Source organism: Varanus komodoensis, unplaced genomic scaffold (genome assembly GCF_004798865.1).
Source record: "Varanus komodoensis strain SLA01 unplaced genomic scaffold, ASM479886v1 scaffold29_1, whole genome shotgun sequence".
Classification (NCBI taxonomy): domain Eukaryota; kingdom Metazoa; phylum Chordata; class Lepidosauria; order Squamata; family Varanidae; genus Varanus; species Varanus komodoensis.
This window is the reverse complement of record NW_025335759.1, coordinates 3,440,661-3,461,071: the sequence shown is the minus strand read 5'-3', so window position 1 is coordinate 3,461,071 and position 20,411 is coordinate 3,440,661. Positions and strand designations below refer to the sequence as shown.

At 46.0% G+C, this 20,411-nt stretch overlaps 1 protein-coding gene and 1 long non-coding RNA gene across 2 annotated transcripts in view; one reads left to right on the top strand and one right to left on the bottom strand.

Annotated features, from left to right (window-relative positions):
* The window catches only part of SDC3 (syndecan 3), an 89,440-nt gene that overhangs the window by 65,810 nt on the left and 3,219 nt on the right, over positions 1–20,411 (bottom strand). The window lies entirely within an intron of this gene.
* LOC123025825 lies at positions 8,545–19,989 on the top strand. Its single transcript, XR_006415193.1, has 2 exons — positions 8,545–9,813; positions 16,153–19,989. It is a non-coding gene; the product is annotated as an uncharacterized LOC123025825 (long non-coding RNA).

Sequence of the window (20,411 nt, the reverse complement as noted above, 5' to 3'; positions counted from 1 at the left end):
GCAGAAATGAAATAAAATAAAACAGGAGGAGCAGGAGGAGGAGATATTTGAAATGACAAGGGCTGGAGTTCCCTATTCCGCTCTGAAGCCTACAGTCATGAATCATGCGGCTCAGGTGTGAAGGGTACAGGATTTCCATGGCCTTGGGGGGCCTTTTTTCAGATTGTCACAGCATCTGACCCTTTAAGGCCTTTTCCTCTGGGAGCTAAATGCCCACAGCTCTGCGGCAGTTGAGGGGTGGGGAGAGAGAATGAGAACAACACTGCAATCGTCTGGCATTTACTCCTTTGCTGATCAGGAGATTTTTTTCATGCAAGAACAGACATATCTTTGAGTCAAACAACACAATACCCTCCTACTTGATGATCAGAGAGAATGAACTGTTTGAGAAACCCAAGGAAAAAACATTTCAGATTGCCGTTTCTGACTGACTCCTGTTAGTCGTCCTTTTTATCTGGGGCTGAAAGAAAGTTTCTAGGAAAATGCAAGTGTATGCAAAGGAGGGTTAGCATGAGTAGGAACATTTTGGTGGGATGAGAAACAAGCACAAGACGTCCGCTGCTTCTGATCCCATGTCTTGCCGAAGGCCCTCGGCTTCCTTATTACTAATTCAAGTCACTTCCTATTCCTGAAGAAGTCCTTCCTAGGAAGAGGAGCCATGTTAAAATTCCCAGCTGCCTTGAGCCCGAATGAGATGCCCCTTTCAAGAAAGGCAAGAATATACATTCACAAAGGGCAAACAGAAGATTATTACAGGGCTCATGGAAAAGGAAAGTAATTAGACACAACCAATCACTTGCTACAATAAGCAAAAAGTAAGGTTTGCCCCAAAATGGGACATCTTCTTTAGCTGGGGTTCAGGTCACACAGTCATCATGTCTGGCTGAAGGTCCCTTAGCTTGTTGCACCTGAGGAAGCTGCTTTATTTGTCCATTGGTATCAGCACACCAGGCCCACAGGCCAAATCCAAAGTCCTCTGCCCAAGACCCTGGAGAGGGTCTTTTGCCAGTGCGCCATGATCAAACCGCTGGAGCGGGCTCAGGAGATCTGGCTGCTGCGAGCCTGCGCTCAGCCATGAAACTCAATGGCTGGCTTTGGGCCACTCATGGACTCTTGACCTGACCTGCTTCACAGGGTTGCTGGGCAAATAAAATGGGAAGGAGGAGGACTATGGAAGGCAGCAGGAGTTCCTTGCAAGGGAAAAATGGCAGGGCGTAAAGATAATAACCAATAAAAGAATAACAGCAGTAGAGTAGCTAAAGTTAAATCAAGGAAGCACTGAACCTTTTTCCAGCTGAGGGTCAGATGCATTTACAAGGCCTGCATCTAGCGGGTAGGAATGGCCAAAAGGCCCAATGTGCTACAAACACCGGCATAAGACCTTTTTATTTAAAACTTATTTTAATTGTTAATGTATTGGTTATTTATAGGATTTAAAATCTTTTAAGCCGAGACGCACTGGGTTTTAATATTTTTATTGTACAATTTGTTATATTTTGTTCTTATTGTGAGCCGCCCCGAGGCTTTGTTGCGATGGGGGCGGCATAAAAATGTTTTAAATAAATATATAAATAAATATTTTTGCTTGAAGCATTTACTGCCACTAACTAAGCCTTGTGAGAAGCATTTGGGCCATTAGAAAGCAGTGGGACTGTATGAAGACGACCAAGTGATGATCCCAGGCGAAACCAGGGTGAGGGCACAGAGGGCTTGCCTAGGACTCTGAGTGGGCTGCCTGAAGTGCAACACACTCTGGAACCAGCTCCTCAAAGAGGTTCACCTGGTACCCTCTTTCTACTCCTTTTGGCACCGGGCAAAAGCTTTTTTATTTTCCCAAAATTTTAATCATTAAAGTAATTTTAAAGAGATTTTTAATATGATATTTACTGGATTCTAGTGCTACTGTGCCTTTGGTTTCATTGAATTGTGGCTGCTATGGGATTTTACTCTGGGGTTCTCCTGTGATTTCTTGCTGTGATTTTGTTGTTGTTGTGTGTACAAGTTTGTTGTCATACGTGTGTCTAATTTAATGTTATTGTTGAATGGTGTGTGTTGTTGTTAAATATATTTTGTAAGCATCCAGAGAGTCTTCCCAGCTAATGGGCAGGGGTAGAAATTTAACAAATCAATAAGTGGCCAATTGCTTTAGAACATAAAAGGCTGATTTCAAACTACTAACTGAATAGTTTGACAAAGTCCTGCTCTGAGCTTTTTTTTTCCTGAAAGAGGGTGCCTAGAAATGGGTTGCTATAACACAGCATGTTGGTTTGCTTTCTTGCTATGATTTATTTATTATGCTATTAGAATCATAATCCCCCAAACCTCTGTAGATCCTATGATTTTTGTGTACAATGATCTTTTGCATCAAGGTTAGGGAGGCCATAATGAATGACTTCAGGAATCTCTTTTGCTCAGATGCGCAAGCGTGAATTCAGGGCATCAGAAAGCAAGCATCAAGGGATAAAATTTAAGAAACATATTCCATAAAACAGGATTTCTTAATGAAAAAATCCAATAGCACTTTAATCTTTCAACATACTACTCTGTTATGCTTGATCTATTCTGTAAAAGCATCTTTGAGGAACCTGTGACCCCGACGTGTCCTTGAACTACAACTCACATTAGTCCCAGCCAGCATGGCCAACAGTCCAGAAAGCTGAAAGTTATGGTCCTCAAGACTGTGAGAGAACAAAGTTGGGGAAAGCTAAACTTCACCCCTTCCCTGAAAGGTCCAGTGCCCCGTACTGCTCTCTCTGCTGCCAGGTGGAACCCGCTGAGAATCCTCAGCACGTCACGGCCCTGCTTAGTACTGGTACGGCGTAAGTGGGGCTTTTATATCTGTAACATTCTGCCAATTCTTGAAAGACTGCTCAGCACTTAGTCACAGTTTAGTTGGTGCTTATAAAGACATCACGCTACCGTTCCGTTTAGATTTTTACTGGTGCATGTAACTCATCACACCAAAACAACAGTGGCAAGAAGGATAGGATACAGCAGAAGTTGAGCTGGAAGGCCCTAATAAGGCCATGGAGTCCCACTCCCCCTTCTTCACTTCCACATGTGGTGACCCGTCCAGCTGCTGGCCTGTTCCTTTCCTGCTTAGCAAAGGTGACTTGACATGCTAGCTTGAAGTACGGTGGCGGCGACAACGACGGGTGGATGGATGGATGGATGTAATAAAAGCCCTGTCATTTTAACTAGAGTTAAGGCTATCTCAAGGGAGGGGAAAGCAAGGCTGATGTCTTAACTGGTGAGTTCTGTGACCAGTGATGATGATACATTTCCCTTCCACACACCCACATGCTTCCAACATCCAAACGCAGATGGGGAGGATGGAGCCCCTGGAACTAGCAAGGTGCCCCGTGTCTTCTTGGACCCATATGGCCTTAACCAGCACCTGTGCCTTATACTATTGCTAAGAAATCCTCCTAGGAGCTGAACCACACCGGTTTAGGACAACTGCAGACACCATTATCCATCATCAGAGATGCCAAATGGTAAGTTATCTGGCCAACATATGTCGGTGGCCTGGTTCACACGACACAGCAGCTCACTACAGTTTAATTGACCTGGGGACCTGTTGTATTGCGCCAGGCACTCCCAGGCACCATCGTTTCACAGTGCCTGGAAATGTCCGACTCACTGCCACCTGGGTTAGGGAAACCTCAAACAACCCATGGCTTGCTCCAGGGTTATTTGACGGTTACCTGCCCCGCAAACAACTGTGCCATCTGGCTTCCTGGGACTCTACAAACCACAGCAGGCTGAGTGCTCATGTTGCCATGCAAAAAATTAAGCCAGAGAGAGCTGCCACATCCCGTGAACCTGCTCACTGTGATACAAAACCAGATTTTAGGTTCATCACAACCAACTCTTCTGTTACTACTCATCCTCCTTGCTTTAACGAAATGGGCACATCTGTGTTCCTTCAAGGAAACTTTAAAAAACGCAAAAAAACGTAACAATACATTTCTTTTGAAAGGGTATACCAAGAAAAAAGCAATCACCATTTTATATTGCGCTAAGAGAGCTTTGCAATCAACTCGGGATTCTCTGCCACACGACTTGAAACTAAGCTAGGCTAGCTTGTTCAAGGGAAGCTCTAATTTGATGGGTTTAATTAAATTCTCTCCCAGAGAATAAGCATGCTATGACGGAGAGCTATTAACGAGATAACCATTCCAAGGGAATACGCCCCGAGGGAACCCAGCACTGGTGACTGCACCCGCCAAGGGCAGCTGGGTTGCAAAGCGGTGACCTTTCCCGTTAAATTTACCGAAGGCTCATCTGACAGGAAGCATTACGCTCCATAATGGGCAATCTGCAATTTTAAAAGGCTGCACAAACGGTGCCTCCTGGGCAAAGATTTGAAAAATGACGGGCACGCCTCCTGCTGAGCATACTGAATGGAAACGTGTCCACCCCCAACCTAGTGTAAATGATGCCGTGTATCTCTTCACCCAGGGACGCTCCCACTGAGACTGCATAAATGCGCGGATATCCAACAGCCTGTGGGCCTTGGTGCTCATTGCACAGAAGGAGCAACATGAGAGGGCAGGGAACTCAGCAGGGGTTGGACCTGCCATGGCTTTCTGTCCTGCCTCAACAACCTCCAGGAAGAGGGAGCTTCAAGGGAAGGCTGGTTTCTCCAGCCCAAACCCCAAGTTGAGCCTCAACCATAACCCTGATGGAGGAGCTGAAATAAAGCTGTCACAATGGGGACTTCCAAAAAGTCCACTTACTGGAGATTGTTCTGCAGAACTTCCTTATTCTACGCCTCCTGAACAACTTGCAAACTTCTGCACCTCGATGTGAAGCCTGCTTTTGACAACCCTCTCCCTAAGCAGGGCCTCAGCCCAAACCCTAATAGCCGAAACCAGTAAAGAATGATAAGCTCCTCTCCATAAAGGCTGCAGTCTCAATCCTGTTTATCACCCCCTTCGTCATGGCAATAGTGAGAAATGTTAAGAACCACGTGCATTAAAGATGAAATCCAGTGTTGCTCCAAGAGACTTCTGTATTCCCCAGATGAATTACCCTCTCCTCCTCCTCCTCCTCCTCCTCCTCCTCCTCCTCCTCCTCTTCTCTGCAGTGCACTGCACTGGGGACAGGGGGATGAACAACATCTGAGCTTGCCAGGACGCTCAAATGTCATCTTGCCAGGGTCTTGTGCCCAATTCCAATGTGCCTTTGGGAACACTTCTCAACCCTACACGAACAGAGCAGCAACTGAATGGGAGTTTTGTGCAGCCTTTCCCCAGAAGCCAAAGGTGGGCTGGCCCCATCTATGAAGGGCATTTGCACCATTTAGGAAATGTGTGCAAATTGTACTGGGAATTCGGAAAAAGGGCAATTGCAAGCACGTTTGACACTTTGTGAATATTTTCAGTGGACAGATGCTCATTCTTGCATTGGGAGCTTCAAAAAGGGCTCCCACACATTTTCCAGTTTCCCTGCCTTATACCCACCACCCACAAGCTGGCCTGGAGGGTCCCCGTGTGGAATGACTGAATAGGCTGGGGGAAATCACTACCCATATCATTCCACTGAGAGTTTTTTTTTCTTTCAGCAGTAGGCATTAACTAGATACAGTTTGGCTTGTTTACACATAACAAATGCCACTCCGGGTTCAGCCTGTCTCTATAAAAAGCCAATTTCCAAACTTGTGGCTCAGTCTGTACTCCCTGCATCTCTCCTGACTTCTACAGATTCATCAGATGGCTTGAAAAGAACCCATTGCTAACATAATCATTATGATGACAAATTGTTCCTTTTGGAAAGAATGCTTTTTATTAACATTTTCCTGAAGGATGCCAGGGTGAAAGTGAATAGAAAAAGAAAACAGCAGAGCAATACAAAACCAACAAGAAGAGGTCACATCCCGTTTTCATAGCACGACCGATTGAAAGAAAGGTTAATTCTGGTGACTTATAAATAGTTTTAAGTACACGAAAATGCATTTAGTTAAGCCTGTTCAAAAAATATTCATGGATGAAGCAAGCTTAGGGTGCAACAGGTTACCAGACCATCACAGAACAGAAGCACTGGAAGGGATTAGTGGGCCACGGGTTCAACTTCCTGCTCAGTGCAGGACTCCCAGTCCAACCGTCCCTCTCAGATGGCTGTCAAGTTGCATCTTCAGTGCTTCTGCTTTGGGAGAGCCCACCAACTCCCTAGGTCATTGGTTCTACTGTTGTACTTCCATAACAGTCAGGACATTTTCCTGAGATCTTGCCAGAATCTGGCTTTCTGTCACTTGGAACCCATTATTCCATGTCCTATACTCTGGGATAACTGAGAAGAGAACCTGGCCTTCCTCATTGTGACCGCCTTTCAAGTACTTGTAGGTACATATCTTCCCCCAGTCATCTGTTCTCAAGGCTAAACATGCCCAGTTCTTTCCATCTGTCCTCACAGGGCATTGTTTTCAGTCCCTGGGTCATCCTTGTTGCTCTCCTCTGAACCCTTCCCTACTTGTCTGCAACTTTCTTAAATTGTGGCGCCCAGAACCAGACACAGTGCTGCAGATGGCACCTAACCAGTGCTGAGTAAAGGGGAACTAGGACTTCACATATTTCGGAAGTGCTACTTCTATTTATGCAGCCTAAAAGAGCATTTTCCCTTTCATCGGCCACATCACATTGCTCACTTATATTCTGCTTGTGATCAACAATTCCAAAATCCTTCTCACTTGCAGGACTGTTGAGCCAAGTATTCCCAATCTTCTAATGATGCATTTGGTTTCTTCTTTAGGAACAGAACTTAGCATTTGTCTCTACAGAATAACATTCTGTTGTTTTCAGCCCAGCTCTCCAGCCTATCAAGATCACCTTGAATCCTCTCTGTCTTCCAGGGTATTAGCGAGCCCACCCAGTTCTGTGTCAGCTGCAAACATGAGCATTGTTCCGTGCACTTCCTCGTCTAAGTCATTAACAAACATTTTGAAGAGCACTGGCCCACTGGATCTGCCTGACAGTCATTCCATCTAGCCAACTTTTAGCTAGTTTGCTAATCGGGAGATCATGTGGCACTTTGTCAAAAGCTTTGTTGAAGTCAAGATAGATTATGTCCACAGCATTCCCACAGTCCATCAGGCAGGCTGCCCAATCAGAAAATGAAATCAGATTAGTCTGGAAGAATTTGTTTTTGAGGAATCCACGTTAGCTTCTAGTAATTATTGCATTGTTTTCAAGATGTTTGCAGTCTGGCTGCATTATAATCTGCTCCAGAACCTTCCCAGAAATTGATGTCAGACTGACTGGTCTGTAGATCCCAGGTTCTTCCTTTTCCCTTTCTTGAATATAGGAACAACCTTAACCCTTCTCCAGTCATCTGGTGCTTCCCCTGTCCTCCATGATTTTTCAAAGATAGTAGAACATGGTTCTGAGAGCTTTAGTTCTTTTATGATTCCAGGACAAAGCTTATTGGGGCCTGGAGATTGGAACTCATTCAACCCAGTCAGAAGATCCTTGACCATTAATCTTGAATTCCCAATCTGCTCCTTCAGCTTGCACTTCCCGTTTTTTGGGAAGGTCAGTTTTCAGCTGATATTCCCTCCAAGCAGGCCACCCCCACTTCTTCCCCCATCTTGCCACATTTGGTTTTTGCTTTTGCAGAGGTCACCATACATTCCATGCCTCAGAACATGCTGCCATTACTAGGCTGCTTGGTAACAACAAAAAACTGACCCCTTAGGCGTTTCCCTTCTGTTTTGTTTTATTTGATACTTCTACAAATGTTTCAGTTCCCCTGAGCATTCTAGTACTTCCTCCTTATTTCTCAGTGACCCTGCTTACAAGATTAGTGACACTTAGCCAAGAGAATTCACTCTTAGAATACTCTAGAAAAAGAAATCTGTATTTCCAGCAGTATAACACTGAGCTAAGCTTTTAAACAGAACCCACTCACATGCAAAATTGTTCATGTGTGTGCTACCTCTGTGTACAAGGATTGTGTCCTTTATGTGCAGCTCATCGTTGTGAACATCATGGGCATCCCACTTCAGGAAGGCTGAACATGGGGTAAATTCCAAAGCCTGGTTTACAAGGCAGTCCAAGGTGTAGGGCTGGCTGGGTGTCGACAAAAACCTAGAAACCAAATAAGGGAGATGCACAGGCAGGGTCACAAGCCTATCCAGGGTCTAAGCCAAGCGAAGTCCAAACCACAGAGTCAGAAAGGCCAAGCCACTCTCCTTGCCTAAAGCTTATGAAGGATAGAAATTTTTCCTGGTGACTGAAGGAAGTAACTCAGTGACTGAGAAACAGAGAGGCAAACAACCGGGCCATGAAGCCTGTCTGAAGGAACGTGGTGGGGAGGAACAGATGGTTGGCTTGAAAGAAAGGGTGCTGCTTCCTCTCTCATCTTCCCAGTAGTTTTATGAGACAGGGGGTCGTAGGGCAAGTTGAAGTCAGAGAGGGGTGAACTAGTGAACTTGTAGTTATAAGCACGCAGGCGTAATAGGTTGATGAATAACAACTCACACACCCTGAATAGACAATGGGCTAATTATAATGCATGTGTGATGTATGTCGTGGGATGAGGCAGGAATTGTATGAAGTAGGTGGACGGAAAGACTGTAATCATCTAGTACCTCACCCAATGAGGGAAAAGGGGAGGACTGTGGCGGACTGAGGAGCAAAAGGAGCTACTTCGTGTGTTTGTACTTGGGAGAGATTCTGACGGAGCAGGCTCTCCCCGTCTATTGCAATGAACGAAGGAAACACCTCACTCTGTTGGTAGTCTTGGTTATTTAACTTGAGGAGAAGTATTTTCGCAACTTTTGGCATAACATGATCAAACAAGTATCAGTTATTTAGGATTCTATCAGAGGGAGACATAAGTCAAAAACAGAAGATAAATTTCAGCCGAGAAGGTCAGAATGTGTAACAGATAAGCCTGGAGCCAGCTGTTTGGACACCAGAAGTGCAGGTCAAGATAACCATGTACGAAAGTAACAGCATGTCTTCTGCATGATGTTTTTTCTACATCCGATCGTTGCAAAAAGCTAAACTTATAAAAGCGCCGTGTACGATGGCTGCGGCAGCCGATCCCAGCGGGAGATGGGCTCACTCTCTATCGCTAGTGTGCACCTGCAATCAAGCCTTTTTATACAGCTTGTCCAGCTGGTGTTGCTTGTCTCTTCCACGGTCAGACCACAGATGAGGGACCTCTCTTTTTTTCCTGCCCTCAACGTTTCTAAGCTGGAGTGCCCAGGAAGCAGCAGCAGATCATCGGGGGCCTTCTGGAAGAGGTCTTGATCATGAGGAGGGCCTTATGCATGAGGCATCTGCCTCCACAAATGGGAACTCCTGAACCAAGCCACCATCCTGGGCTACAGCTTCAGGCCTGGTATTCCTGGAGGCCCTGTGAGAGTTCACCAACACCCTGCACCTGAGCAGCTGCCTTCTCTGCTTTTCCTGCTTGTCTCTTCCTGAAGCCCCAGGACTGTCTTCAGCAGACCGGGGACATCTGAGGACTTCTGCCTTTCCCTGGCCAGAAACCCCTACAAGGGAATCATGACAGTGTGTGTGCAACCTAGATGTTGCTGGAATCCAACTCCCATTCGCCCCAGCCAGCATGGCCAACAGCCAAGGATTATGGAGGTTATAGTGCAGCATCTGGCAGTGTAAAAGTTCCCACCCTGAACTTTCCCACAATGACTGGAAGTTCAGACAGGCATCCTTTTCCAGCCTTACTTGGAGATCCAAAAGGCCTAACCCTGATCACAAATACGGAACCTGCTCGATGAACATGCAAACGTCAAGCAAACCAGGGGCAGTGGATGCAAGCCATGCGCCTCTTCCTCCATGTCTGGTGAGTGCAGAAAGCTGACGGACAGGCACTTATTTTAAAGTTATCTTGGGGAAACGGTTTTTTTTTTAAAGTCAAAGTAAAAATAGCTAAAGTAAATAAATAAAAAATAAACAAACTTTGATTTGGGCTTAGAAGTCTACTGGGAGCCTGTAACGTTCCCTTACATTCTGAGTTGAATGCTCCAAAAGGCCTGCCAAGTATTTCATGCGCGCGCACATGCATGCATGCATGCACACCCATACAAATGACCAGCTTACCAAGTAAGTTTTTCTACACTGCTTTTGCTTGGCCTCCCATATAAAAGAAGACACCGTGTTGACTTTATTTTTGCCGCACATTCTAATCCATAGCACTGGTTAGAGACTTTTAAAATCATAAGCCTTTCCTGTGTGTGTTCAGCCCTTAATAATGTGGGCATCCTTCTCCCCTTCCCTCTGTCGATCTTCCACCCCTATTGCGTGCACACAGCCAGGTCTGGTTGTCTAGGCCCAGCTCAGCCACATCGCTTAGCAAAGTCCGGCTCAATCAAAGCAGTCCTTCACGTTGCGTGTGTGCGCGTGTGTGTTTTTCTCTCTTCCCATTTGAAGCCCATGGGATTATTTTAATTCTAAATAACCATTTAAGGAGGCAAGGCTTCAAAAGCCGCTTACAAAGTGTAATGCTTTTGGAAATTACAAGAGCACTCAGCCTGCTGGCTGGCAGTCAGACGAGATACCCCTGGACAGCCATGGCCCCTTCCCCAGTGGAGCAGCACGCCTGGTGACCCCCCCACATCCCCCCCACCTCCTTCTCTGTCCTCAGAGAACGTCAAGACAATCCAGGCTGCTTCACACCAAACACTTAAAAGGCACATGACATGGAGAGGGCACAGCTGAGTGACCACTGCTCACGCCTGGCATGCAAAACCTCATCAGTTTCATTCCAGGCGTCTCCAGTCGAATCATTTCAGGAACAAAAGCTTTGAAAAAAGGCTCCTGTCTGAGAATCTGGGGAACAGAACAGAAAGCATCAAGCCTAGCAGATTGGTCATTTCACTCAATATATGTATGTCCACCTCAAATTGGCAATTATGTCTAAGTAAATATATGTGGCGCAGTGGTTCAAACTGCTGTGCTGCTGGGCCGGTTGATCAAAAGGTTGCTGGTTCGAATCTGCACAACGGGGTGAGTGCCCGGTGCTCCATCCCAGCTCCTGCCAACCTTGCAGTTCGAAAGCATGCAAATGCAAGTAGAGAAAAAGGTACCACTTCGGTGGGCAGGTAACAGCGTTCCGTGCACTTTGGTGTGTAGTCATGGCGGCCACATGACCACGGAGACTGTCTGCGGACAAACGCTGGCTCCCTCGGCTAGGAAACGGAGATGAGCACCGCCCCCGAGATTCAGGCATGACTGGACTTAATGTCAAGGGGAAACCTTTACCTTTACCTTTTTAAATATACACAGAATCAGAAGAATAATCGAAGTGCATACACAGAGGGTAAGGGACCTGGGTGAGGAGTCATTTTAATTTCACCCTAGTTCAGAGGTGGGAGAAAGACCTGGTCATTGGCACTACATTTGTGGTGTGGTGAACAGAACACAGATGTGTCCATAGGCACTGATAACAGTAGCAGTTTAATTCATATTAACTTGCCACATTTTGCACACACTGGTTGTGTTACCAAAGAGAATTTTGTTCCATATGGTCCCTATTTTATTTTGCAAGCGCAGTAAAGAGAGCAAGAGAGAGAGAAGGGAATGACTGAGCCATTCCACAGCACGTCTGTGTTTAAAAGATCCAGATTTAATTGTCAGTATCTGAGGGCAGCAACGTGTTCCTGGATTCTTTAAACTGCATGGGGTTTTCCATCCACCTCAGGCAGAAGGATTCTCAAGCACTGGCATTTCACTCTTTGTTTAAAAAGGAGCCATGGAATGGAATCGGTCGGCCGGAGGTCACTGCTATCTTTCCATAAGCATCTGTGTATTTTACAAGCGGACCTTTTAAAACTTTATTAAATGATGAGGGAAAGAGATGACTGCCAATTCCAGCCTTTCCCAGCCTGATGCCTGCTAGAGGCAATGGACTACATTTACCATGATCCTCAACCAGCACAGGCCAAGCTGCCTGGGAAGGATGTTAGGTTGTAACCTGGCACATCTGGAGTTCATGAGATTGGGGGAGGCTGCTCTAAAAGAGATGTTTGTTATGCCTAGGTCCCACCATCCCCATGTGAAGGCAGCGGGTAATTTCTAGATCCCCATTATAGCTAGCCAGGTCTCAAAGGACCTCATTTTCGGACATGCATCCAAGCCTGCTTCTTTTCTTCTTCATCATCATCATACAAAACAACTATAATGACCAGAGCAAACTAAAATAAACAAAGTTGCCCAAGCAGATTTCTTGACTAGCTACAGTCAGAGGGAGAAAGGTCTTTCCCACCAGGTCAATGTTCCCCAGCTTGCCACCTGCACAAAACTGGCCAGAGGTCACATGGAACTGCCTACCCCGCAGGGCAACAAGCAGTGCTGTTTCCAGGTTTGGGGGGCTTGGGCCACAGAGAGAGTAAGCAGAGCAAACAGAAGCCCGCCCTCCTTCTCCACACTTGTATCTCTGCCGCTTCACTGAAGTTTGCTCCCTCTGCTTTATTAGTAATTGATCTATGTAATTTGTCCATTTTTTTACTTCTGTAATATCTTGGATGTTTCCCCTCTGCTCTATTGTGAGTTATAAACCCTAAACTGAACTTTTGGCATTGGGTAACGTCATTTCAACTTACCTAGGCCAATCTCCTCCAATCTGATGTGCTCCAGATGGGCCATGGTGGCTGGGGTTGATAGAACTGTAATCTAAAACATCTGGAGAGTACTCGCTTAGGAAAAACTGGACTAGATGTCCCTATATTTCTGATAATGATGTTATCTGCTACTTTTTATTACTTTAATATGCTCTGCAGCATTGGTATTTTAAAGTAATGTATTTGAATTGTAAACTACCTTAGAAATCCATAAAGTTGGGAAGGTGGGGTGAAAAATGTTTGGCTACAATAAACAAACCACCCTTTCCACTGTGGAGCTACATATCACAAGAGGGAAGAGGAATTCCAGGTTCTGGCAGGGAGGATGAATCATCGGCTTCAACTGAAGGAAATCACTATAATCACCTGACACAAGGCTCAAAGAATCGTATTCATTCAACCCACAAGGTCTGGGTTTACTGACGTTGAAACTTTCCTTCAACTATTTTTTTTAAACCAAGGACACATTAGAGATACTGAGATTTAACAGTGCGAGTATGCAAATATTTCCTCAGAAGGAAGCCCCACTGAGGTTAATGGAATTTACACCAAAGTAGGCAGGTATGTTTGTGGCCTAAGGGTGCTCTCCTGTACGCATTGACCTTGGAGTAATTCCCATTGAATTCAGTGGCACTGCAGATGAGTAAATAGTCTCAAGATTGCACCAAGGCCCTCCCAGATGGATTGCCAACAAGCTCACATGGGATGCATTCCCCAACCTGATGCCCCCCAGATGTTTCAGGCTTTAACTGCCATGCCCGGGGATCAGGAATGCTGTGAGTCATGCCATTTGGAGGGGACCAGCTGGATTGGGAACAGCCAGTTTCTGCAGTGTTGTGATCCTGACCTGCTGCAGCACCCTTCCTCAAGTTTGTACCATCCAGAAGTGTCAGCCAGCAACTCCTGTCACCCCCAGCCAGTTGTAGTTCAGTCTGTGTGGGGGACAGAAAGCTTTCTGAAGGGCTTTACTGGCCAGCTCCGACATCTGAGCCATGACCAGAAAAGGTGGTCCTTATGGCCCCCTCGAAATTGGTATAACAGGTTCCAATCCATTTAGCCATCAACTACTGTTGGGTAGAACAGCATGGAATTTCTGTATGCTCTTACAGGGGATGGACCCACAGACAATGTATCCAGAGCATCTACATGTGGACAGCCATGGATCCCTGACTTGCTTTTTGGCAGAGGAAGAAATTTGGCCATGGCCCAACTCTGTAGCCCAAAACCATGTCGAAATCTCCTTGTCTCTCAGCAACATAAGCCAATGAAAAGCATTCACAACAGTTAACCTGGCAGAATCCAAACTTTGTTTTGTTTTGCTTCTTGTTCTGCTTCCCAGAGCCATTAAGTGAGAAAGGAAGGAAAGCAACATTTGTTAGCTGAGCTAATGACCAGCAAAGTCTCCCAAGGAAGAGAAACCAGCAAAGAGAAGCTTATAAGCCCCACGTTCCTTCCTCACCCCTGTATGCCTACAAAACCGAGCTCTAGGCTTGAGCCCTGCTCAAGAGAAATCCAAATCTGTAGCAGATCAGAGCTTCCTTCAGCTCATAGAATGAATTCCATTCCAAAAACCTCTATGGACTGTGTGCCAGCAGTGGGTGGGGCCTATGGCAAAGGGGCAGGGCTAAAAATCCCCCCGCCCCCTGAACATAAATCCAGCCTATTTTAGCTTTTATAAAATGAGGCTTTTTAACCTTTGCAAATGAAGGAAAGACTCAGCAAAACTCTGCAAAACCGGGAAATGATCAGCAGCCAGTCACACTTTGGATGTTAGTTCCACCTTTCCTTTTGTTTGTTTTTTGTTTTGTTTTGTTTTGTTTTTTTGTACATCAGCCAATTAAGCATCTATTATTGAACCACAATCAAATATGGTTACATATTCCCTGGAGCTGATGATGCTTGCAGAATTGGCTTCTTGCCTACTAGCACAGATGTTTTTTTAAAATTGGCTTTGTTTTGTAATGGTTGTTGTTATTTCTCTCTTGGTTCATTTAAAAAAAACATTGTAGGCTGACCCTGGTGCTGCATTATAAAATGATTCAGATTTATATAAAAAATCATGAACATTTTTTTGAAGACCTTAAACTGCTAAAACAGCTATCTTCTGGTCCTAGGGTGAGCACCCCAAGACCATAAGATGGCTTAGTATCCCCCCTCAAATTCCTGCAGATGCACTGTGGCCTGAACTATTATAATTCATTACATTTTTTAAACATAGAAATCTGCCTTTAGTCAGGTCATTGATCCCAGTGAGGTAAGTTGGGCTGAAGTGATGAATGGCCCAAAATCACTCAGTGAGTTCATGGCCAAATGAGGCCAAATGAGGCCTAGAATCTGGTTCTCCCGAGTCTCAGTTCTACACTGGTTCTGTTACGTAGTGAAAAGAAGGGACCGTGGCTCTAAGACATTGCAATGTCTGCCTGAGGAATGCTGGGAGCCGTGGGACCTCAGGATGACTCTCAAAAGAAAACAGCATAAAGCAGGTATTAATTGCAACACCCCATTCTTCTGGCTGTGCACCAATTTGTATCCTCAAAGCAGAACAACTTCATCAGTGTCTCAGCACAGACTCCAACACGAACTCCAAAGAGGTAAACTGAAGGTATTGCATCCAAAATGATTCCCATTCCATATGTTATCTGACCAAGATGTGCTTTGGAAGAGCAGCTTTGATAAACCAAAATGGTGCCTTGCTATGGCACCAGGACCCAACATGAGATACCCAGCTGTGGCTCTGGAAGCACACTTACTTTCACTTAGTTTTGCCAGAGGTGAGCAGGTCAGTTCCTCAGAAGAGTATTCAAAGTTGCTTCTTCCACATCTAAGCAGTACAGACTCCGAAGCCCATGAACACGCAACCAAAGGGGCAGATGAGCAGAGACTGACTGCTCAGGATGCCACACAGTGCCCCCCACAAAAGAAAATGCATGCAAACCCCTCTTTTGGAATCCGTTCACAACTTTTCATGAGCATAAATACCATACACTCCTACCCCAAGTTTTGCATACTCTGCCTTATGCATATTGTTTGATGCAGCAATCAGGATTCACAGCTGAATGGATCTCTCACTTGAAAGAAACACTAATAGCAGAACCTGCAAAAGTGCATAGCTAGTAGCAGACACCTTTATGAATTAGCCACAGTTGGAATGGATCACGGTCATCTAGTCAGGTTTGTCTTACTGCCTCAGATAATTGCTGGGTAAGATGAGGCTTGACACAATGCACAATTATTTAGAAACACACCAAGACCATTCAATTCAATGGAGCCTACTCCCAAGGAATAAGCACAGGACTGCAGCCTGAGCTTCAGAGAGCTACTTGAAACCTTCCCAAGAGTTTGGAGCAGTAGAGGTTTTGTTTAACTATTCTGTCTCCAAACAAAAGGTTAGTAAAACGAAACAACATAACACACAACATTTCAAAAGTGTTTCGCTATTCAGCCAGGGGGAGGGCTGTAGGCAACCCCCTTGCTATGCCAGACTATTTCGGTGGTTCTTTAGATCGCAACTTCTCTGTGTATGTGAGGGGTTCATAAACTGTTTCCTATTTGTCATATTGCAGTATCTGTGCCATCGACAGAAAGCATCTGTTTGCAATCCTGCTAAAAACTGGCAGAAAAGTGGCCCAACGGTTCAACTGACAGATGGTGCAGCACCTGTCTGAACGTTTCCTCCCCACACCTATGACTTCCAAGAGAGTTGTTTTCTTTCCCAGGGAAAACATAACCGCCATCTTCTTACCCGTGGTTAAGAACGTAGTTCACAGGTTACCTACCACCCTCTGGCCCAAAGTCCCCTTCTATTCCCTTCCGGGTCTTAACCTTGATTTAGTCATACGTCCTTCTGCACTGACCGGTTTCTCCCTTAATCAAGGACTGCCAACCTTCTCCAGACTCAAGTCAAGAGTGGCCACGGGTGGGCCCTGCATGACATGCGAAGCCTCCCCGTGAGTAACCGACACCATGTGAACAGTCAGCCATGCACCTGACAGACAATCATGCGCACCTTTCCCCCTCAGGCCTCCAGCCAAGATCCCACAGTCCTTTGCAGCAGAACCTGCAAACGCATGATGAGCCTGCCCTCCCAGCTGTCGATACCATGGCAACACACCGTGGCTGAAATAACTCCTAGAATAGCCCATGGGTTGCCAGGGTGGCTTTGCTGCTCAAAGAATGAGCCGCCTTGCAAAAAGGCATTCTGATTGAGGATGACATGGCAACATACCATGGCTAGTTACCCAGGACAGGTTGTTGCATCATGTCAACCAGGTCTGTGAGTTGCATTGGCCAAGATATGACACTTGACCATAGACTACAGCTGATGAGGGGAAAGAGACAGGAATCTGCCCCAAGGGGAGAAGCAAATGTGAGCCCAGCAGCCCACTCCCAAGCTCTCCTCCCAATAACTGTGGTAGGATTACAAGTGCAGCAGGCCTTGAAATACCGGGAACTCTGCTGGCCCACTGAAGTAGTCCAGTCTAGGAAGAATGGATACACAGGACGGAACAGACTGCTTACCACTTGTGAATCACTGTGGAAGACGGTGCATTGTTTTCACCCAGTTGACTGGAAGATGTAGCCCCTCCCCAAATTCAGGTATGCCAGTTCTGATGTAACAGGAATAAAAAGTCAGGTGGCATTGAATCTCTGAAATAAGTTGTATGACCCCAGGCTGAACATGCTTGCTACTTCTCTCTGGGCAAAATGTTTGACTCCTGTTATTTGCTTAATGGCATCTCCCTTGGCTGACTGGAGAAATACAATGCTTTGCTCCATGCAGTACGAGGAAGAAAACAACACTGTTTAGGTATCCTGTATACCAGGAGAACAAAAATACAGAACATAGCGTGTTTTGTTCTTGAGCATAAAATTACACTCTTAATTGCATTCTCAGCATCTGGAGTAGCAGCCTTATTAGGAGAAAAGGAGTTATATCTTGCTCTTTGGAGATAATCATTAACAATTATTGGGTAACCCCATTGTTTGGTGTTTTTCCAAATGGCCGTCTAGCAGACACTGAAGAACTGATCAAGTGATCATGCTTAACAAGCAAAAATGACAGCTTTCAAGCCACAGCATGGTGGTGATTTGTTCAATTAATATTATTCTTAACTCCTCTTAGATAGTTCGGTTTTCAGCCAAAGTTCTGAATTGTATTGGAAGGTGAGGCAAAAATACAGGGATCCCTTAACGTAAAACATGCAGTGAAAAAAGAGATACCTACCCCAAAGGGCCCCTGATGCTTCCTGATGCTTCCCACATTTCTGTTAACAGGGGCCACCTCTCAGGACTTAGAGAAAGGAGAAGAGAAGGATCTCTCTTCAGAGAAATGCCACTGCTCCGTCTCAGTGGTACCCACAAAGCTGCTTGCGACAAGGCCAGGAGCAGCAACCTGGAACACTGCTGAAAGGATGCTCAGCCCGCTCCTCTCAGCTGAGCAGTGCAGAAGGGAAACACGCGTAGGGTTAGTCCCCACACACTTTCCCATTTAAGTGAAGAGCTGCCACTCACCAGCCCAGAGGGGCTGTAGCTGAGGGACAGAACACATATTTTGCATGCAGGAGATCTTAGGATCACTTCATGGCATCGGAGTTAAAAGGGCCAGAGCCAACGTGGCGCCACAGTTAGTGCTGGACAGGAATCTGGGAGATCTGATTTCTATTCTCCACTTGGTCCTGGACTTTGGGCAAGTCACTGATTCCCAGTGGGGAGGAAGAGGACTGTGGAAGCTGTTTCGGGTCCCTTGCAAAAGCAAAAAGGTGGAATGTAAGTGCACAGATGAGAAGGCAGGGGAACACCTGGACTGAACACTGCCTACAACTCTACAGAGATGTTCCAGCCGGCACAGAAGTCCAGCCAGGTCAGGCAGGTGAGCAGCCCAACCTGGTACGTGGGGGCTTCCTCTCCTCCAAAACAGGCCACCAAGGCCACTGCCGCGGATCTCAGATTACCCCATGCATAGGCTGGCCTGGAAAAGGCCAAGTCAACACTCACAATATTCATTGCGGTACTTATTCTATTTATATCCCATGCTTTTCTTTCAAGGAACTCAAAGCAGCTTACGTCATTTCCCTATTCCTCTCCAGGTCATCCTCACAACCGCAGCCCTGCAAGGTAGGTTGGGCTGAGTGTCTGCAACTGAGTGGCCCAAAGTCACCCAGTGCAAAGCCGCTCCACGTCTGAATGGGGACTAAAGCCTAGTTCTCCTGAGTCCCAGTCCCACACTCTGACCCACCGTACACAATACTCCATGCACTTGCTAAGGAAAACTCATCCTTCTGCTGGCACAGACAGCAACACACACCCCTTGCCGGAAATATTTCTTCGTGACGGCTATGTTGTCCTGGCCTCGGCCTGAGTAGATCTGATGGGCTGAACTTCTTTCAACTCAGGAGCTGAATTCCACTGCAGAACAGTTCTCGGGGCTGCATTCCAGGGGCTGAAAGCAGGCCCAAAGGGCAAAGGCTGAGAGACCCAAGGTAATGGTGCATTGCCACTTAGAACTCTTACTGGCCCAAACTAAGCTTTAGGAGAGGGACCACAACTTTTTAAAGTGCGATGAGGGGCACACACAAAATCAAGGGAATTTGTAGGTAGATAAACAGATGCCCTCCTTCCCCTCCCTGATGGGCGATTCCAATAGCTTTGAAGAAGATGTGGAGCAGTCTGAGAAAGGTTCTGTGCCCTCAGAGCTCTGAGGAAGTGGAAACATACCAAAGTGTGTGTGTTTCTGACACAGGCAGTTTCAGGCAAGTGGAACTAGTAGTTCTCCCCTAGCCTGGCTTTCTTCCAGCTCTCATTTATTCTGTCCCCCCCGCCCCCCGGCTCTATCTCCGCACGCACACTCTCCCAGTACATTCATGCCCATCTCTCTGATTAAGCAAAGTCCACTTTCCACAGCTGCTGGTCTTGCTGAGAAGACCTCCCTTCATCAGGACTAGTCATTCTGCAGCTGCTGGACTCTTGGGGGTGGGGGGTGTCCTTCTTAAATTCAAACCAGGCTCCAAGAGCGTCAAGTTTCCAGTTGCTCAGCATTTGTCACCACTTCTCCACACTCATGCCGTGGCTTTTGTTCTCACCCATTCCTGCATGCTTGGGATGTCTATGAACAGCTTTGGGAAGGGAACGCAAGAGCAATGCTTTTAACCTGTACATTATGACAAAATCACAATTGTCATATAAAGCCACAATTGTCATTCTGGGGGAAGCCCTTAAAAAGGGCTTGTTTGGAATACTGATGGCCAACAAACTCAGCAGGTTAAAATGTATACATACTTTGAAGGCTTTTTTTCACTGTTTCATAGAATCTATTGAGACTAAAGTGGATTGTGTGTCTAATGGAATTTGTAAAGATAGGTACCCTCATTGGGATAAACAGGTGATTCCTGCTCTAAAAATAACACCTGGGGTGTTTTTTTTCCAATGTTCCACTGATTTTGTTTCCAAGAACTCCCCTGTTTTGCTGCCGTGCAGACTCTGAAAGCTACAGAGCTGACCACCGGCCTCACTGCCTGTTCAAGCCGAAGTCTGAGTTTGAGCTACAGAACCAAGCCCAAATTTCACAGTAGACATTTTAGGAAGTGGAATGTAAAAATCTGAGATTTTTCTTCTTCTCACACCTCCTGCAAAAAAGTCCACTTTGCAGAATTCTCCTGAATATCCATCACCTCTTTTTGAGGTGGATGCCCTTCTCCACCTCTCCTGGAAAAGCTTGGGGTCTGCAGCATGGCAGGGAAAGCAAAACAGCACTGCTTCAGCCGGCAAAGCAAAACACAACAAACCAAACCTCAGCCAAGTTCAGAGGAGCCACCCAAGCCATCAG